Source organism: Anomaloglossus baeobatrachus, chromosome 11, assembly GCF_048569485.1.
Source record: "Anomaloglossus baeobatrachus isolate aAnoBae1 chromosome 11, aAnoBae1.hap1, whole genome shotgun sequence".
Lineage (NCBI taxonomy): Eukaryota > Metazoa > Chordata > Amphibia > Anura > Aromobatidae > Anomaloglossus > Anomaloglossus baeobatrachus.
In genome coordinates, this window is record NC_134363.1 from 98,448,228 (window position 1) to 98,453,678 (window position 5,451).

A 5,451-nucleotide genomic window follows, 5' to 3' on the forward strand; every position below is an offset into this window, starting at 1 on the left:
CATAAAAAACACCTAGAAAACACCCTCAAAGGTGTCCAAAAGGTGACAAACAACTCACAACACAACACAAACACATGGGAAAGTGACAAGGACATATACTCATGCGAAAACAAAAGAGCAGGACAAGGAAAAAGAGGAGACACAGATATAGGCATGGCACGCCCTTCTAAAATCATGTAAAACACCGCAAGGTGACTCCAAGCGGAGTCTCCCTTTTTTCCAAAAATTGGGCCACACAGACACTCACCCCTTCAGTGGCAGCACTTGTGCCCCAGTTGTACACTTCACAGGTAGATTTGCATCAAGCACATTCAAAAATACGCCATACTTAACCGTTTCCATGATGACCCCGGGTTAGGTAGCAAAGTCTTTCCTGATCCCAGATCTGTTCATCTAGGAACATTTTTAAAAACACAGCAAGCAAGGGTTACTCCAAGCGGAGTCTCCCTTTTTTCCAAAAATTGGGCCCCACACACACCCACCCCTTCAGTGGCAGCACTTGTGCCCCAGTTGTACACTTCACAGGTAGATTTGCATCAAGCACATTCAAAAATACGCCATACTTAACCGTTTCCAGGATGACCCCGGGTTAGGTAGCAAAGTCTTTCCTGATCCCAGCTCTGTTCATCTTGGCTCCTTTTAAAAAACACAGCAAGCAAGGGTTACTCCAAGCGGAGTCTCCCTTTTTTCCAAAAATTGGGCCCCACACACACCCACCCCTTCAGTGGCAGCAGTTGTGCCCCAGTTGTACACTTCACAGCTAGATTTGCATCAAGCACATTCAAAAATACGCCATAATTAACCGTCCCCAGGATGACACCGGGGTAGGTAAAAGTCTTTGCTGAACCATGACTTGTTCATCTTGGCTCCTTTTAAAAAACACAGCAAGCAAGGGTTACTCCAAGCGGAGTCTCCCTTTTTTCCAAAAATTGGGCCCCACACACACCCACCCCTTTCAGTGGCAGCACTTGTGCCCTAGTTGCAAACAGGATGTTTTGATTTGCATCAAGCACATTCCAAATCCACAAGCATTTACTCTCCCCAGGATGACACAGGGGTAGTAAATTCCTTCTGGATCCATGACTTGTTCATTTTGATGAACGTCAGTCTGTCCACATTGTCACTGGACAGACGCGTGCGCTTATCTGTCAGCAAACACCCAGCAGCACTGAAGACACGTTCAGAGACAACGCTGGCAGCTGGACACGACAAAATCTCCAAGGCGTAACTGGATAGCTCTGGCCATTTTTCTAGATTTGAAGCCCAAAATGAGCAGGGCTCCATTTGCAAAGTCATGGCATCGATGTTCATTTGGAGATACTCCTGTATCATCCTCTCCAGCCGTTGACGATGTGTCAGACTTGTTGTCTCTGGTGGCCTTGCAAAGGAGGGGCTAAAAAAATTATGAAAAGATTCCATAAAATTGCTGTTACCAGCACCAGATACGGTCCTACTGGTACGGGTAGACTGTTGAAGATGACGAGACCGTCCCATGTTTGGCAAGTTACAACTGGGAGAATCACTCCCTGCACCTGCACGGTTGTTTGGTGGAAAAGCCGAGCTAAGATCGAGTAACAGCTTCTGCTGATACTCCTGCATACGTGCGCTCTTTCTATGGCTGGAATTATGTCACAAAATTTGGACTTGTACCGGGGATCTAATAGTGTGGCAATCCAGTAGTCATCATCACTTCTAATTTTGACAATACGAGGGTCATGTTGGAGGTAGTGCAACAAGAAGGCACTCATGTGTCTTGCGCAGCCATGCGGACCAAGTCCACGCTGTGTTTGTGGCATAGAGGTGCTAACCGTTCTTTCTTCCTCTGACATCTCCCCCCAACCTCTTTCAACAGAAATTTGACCAAGGTCTCCCTCATCCGCTGAGTCTTCCATGTCCATGGACAGTTCGTCCTCCATTTCTTCATTATGTCCTGCACCTTCCTCAACATTTAGCCTGCTACCATGCGCCCTTGTTGATCCCTGTCCCCCATGGTCCCATGCCTGCCGCGTTGGTGATGATGAACGTCTGGACCTTGGTAATGTTGTTGTCCCTTGCGCATATGAATCCTCCTGTAGTTCCTCCCCTTCCTGTTGTCCCACCCCCTGACTCCGAATAGTGTTTAGCGTGTGCTCCAGCATGTAAATGACTGGAATTGTCATGCTGAAAATGGCATTGTCAGCGCTAAACATATTCGTCGCCATGTCGAAACTGTGCAGAAGGGTGCATAGGTCCTTGATCTGAGACCACTCCATCAGGGTGATCTGCACCACCTCTGCATCTCGTTGGCCCAGGCTATACGTCATGACGTATTGCACCAGGGCTCGGCGGTGCTGCCACAGTCGCTGTAACATGTGGAGAGTTGAATTCCAGCGTGTCGCCACATCGCATTTCAGGCGATGAACCGGCAGGCCGAAAGACTTCTGGAGCGATGCAAGTCGCTCAGCTGCGGCGCTTGAACGGCGGAAGTGAGCAGACAGTTTTTGTGCCCTGTTCAGAAGGCCATCTAGGCCGGGATAGTGTGTTAAAAATTGCTGGACAACAAGGTTCAACACGTGAGCCATACAAGGCACGTGTGTCACCCTGCCCAGGCGAAGGGCCGCACCCAGGTTTGCAGCATTGTCGCACACGGCCTTACCAGGCTGCAGGTTGAGCGGAGACAACCATTTATTAAACTCGGACCGCAGAGCTGACCACAACTCCTCAGCTGTGTGACTCTTATTCCCAAGACATGTCAAGCTAAAGACCGCCTGATGCCGTTGCGCTCTGCTGCCAGCATAGTAATGAGGCGTGCGTGATTCCTTCTGCGCAGTGAGAACGCTGGTGGCCTGACCAGGCAGGCTTGGGGCGGAGGTGGAGGACCCAGATGAGGTGGAGGAGGCAGAAGCAGTGGCGGAACTTGGACAGACAGAGGATTGACACACAAGTCGTGGGTACGGCAAGACTTGTGTAGCAGACCCTTCAACATCTATCACCATAGTTACCCAGTGCCCAGTCAGCGACATGTATTGTCCCTGTCCATGCTTACTGGTCCAAGTATCGGTGGTGAAATGCACCCGTTCACACACAGAGTTTCTCAAGGAAGCGGTGATGTTGTGTGCGACATGCTGTTGTAGCGCGGGACACCCTTCTAAGAGAAGTAGTGGCGACTAGGCATCTGGTACTGGGGCACAGCGACAGACATAAGATCTCTAAAATCCTGTGTGTCCACCAGGTGGAAAGGCAGCATTTCGGTAGCCAAGAGCTTACAGAGGGATAGAGTCAACCTCTTAGCTTTGTCATGGGTCGCAGGAAGTGGCCTTTTATTTGACCACATCTGAGGGACAGAGATCTGGCTGCTGTGTGTAGACGGTGTTGAGTAGGGTGTCCCTGGAAAAATGCAGGTTTGTGAGGAAAGTGCAGGCGGAGACATGATGTTGCCTTCATCCAACGTTGGTGCTATCGATGTCTGAGAGAGCTGTACACACTCACTTGTTTCCCCTTCCAAACCAACTGACGACCTACCAAGCAAAGTGCCTGTTGCGGTTACAGTGGTGGAAGTTGTGCGTGGAAAAACAGGTGTGACAGCTGTCCCCACAGTCCTAGAAGATGAAGAGCGCGCGGATGCACTGGAAGGGGCAGGCGGTGGATGGTTCGCTCCGCTAGGCCGCATTGCAGCAAGGTGAGCTTCCCACCGGGACATATGATATTTATTCATGTGACGATTCATGGAAGAAGTTGTCAAACTGCTGAGGTTTTGACCTCTACTAATAGAACCATGACAAATTTTACAGATCACATAATTTGGGCGATCTTTTGCTATGTCAAAAAAGGACCAGGCTAGGCAAGGCTTAGAGGGCATGCGACCTGTTGATCCACCCCGACTAGTGCTCAGAGGCAGAGTGGTGGCTGAGGATGCAGTTGTAGACGTGCTACCAGTACTCCGACTCTGTCCAGGAAGGCGCAAGGTAACTTCGTCATCAGTTGCATCCTCCTCCACCACCTCTGTTGACCTCCTCGAGTGCCTGACTGTGGGTTGACAGTAGGTGGGATCTAGAACTTCATCATCAATTGTTGTGTTTGCACTCCCCTCCCCCTCAGACCGAGCCTCTTCTTGCCCTGACCGAATATTTAAGTTGTCATCCCAATCGGGTATCTGCGTCTCATCTTCATCAGTATGTTCCTCATTGTCTATAACCACAGGTGTTACAGTTTGTGACAAAGGGTCAACATTATGCTCATAAACTTGGTCCTCACTTCCTGAATCAGAGTCACAAAGGTTCTGGGCATCACTGCAGACCATTTCATGTTCTGTACTCGCTGTAGCTTGGGAGCAGACCTCTGATTTCAGACCTCTGACCTCAGGAATTGGTGTAGGAAAGAGGGTTTTGGGTTCCTGGAGAATTGGGCCGACTTTTCAGTTGGCTACAGATTCTATGCTAGGGATGGGCTGCATCTTAATGGGGAAGGTGCAGCTCTGCTGGGGCAGAAAATGGCTAGAAGGTTGGAGGAGTGTTTAAACTAGGAATGGGGGGCGAGGGTATTCACTTTATAGAAGGGGAATGTAGTGCAGATAGTGACCAGGGCACAAGTAATGAAATTGGGGGTGGTACGGGGGGAAGGGTTAGGACAGTCAATACAGTAAGCAGGAATACAGGTACAGAGTCATACGTAACGTGCATGTACACTAATGCCCGAAGCCTCACAAATAAAAACAAATAAAGTGGAGGAATTAGAATTAATATTGTTGGAAGAAAATTATGATATAGTGGGGATATCAGAGACATGGCTGGATGAGAGCTATGACTGGGCTGTTAATTTACAGGGTTATAGCCTATTCAGGAATGACCGTACAAATAAGCGAGGGGGAGGTGTGTGTCTATATGTAAAATCATCCTTAAAACCCATCCTGCGTGACAACATATGTGAGGGTACTGAGAATGTAGAGTCCCTATGGGTGGAGATAAGGGGGGGGGAGAATGAATAATAAACTACTGATAGGGGTGTGTTATAAGACGCCGAATATTATGGAAGAGGTAGAGAATCTCCTCATAAAGCAAATTGATAAAGCAGCGAGTCTCGGAGAGGTAATTATTATGGGGGACTTTAACTATCCTGATATAAATTGGGGAACAGAAACTTGCAGTTCCAGCAAAGGAAATAGATTTTTGATAACAATGAAAGATAATTACCTTTCACAAATGGTACAGGACCCCACAAGAGGGGAAGCACTACTAGACCTTGTACTAACCAATAGGCCAGACCGCATATCAAATATACAAGTTGAGGGTTACTTGGGGAATAGTGATCACAAAATAATAAGGTTTCATGTATTCTTTAGTAAGATGTCTAGTAGAGGGGCTACAAGGACACTAAACTTCAGGAAAGTAAATTTTAAATGGTTGAGAGATGATCTTAGTGCAATAAACTGGGATGATGTACTAAGTAATAAAAGTACACAAAGCAAATGGGAGA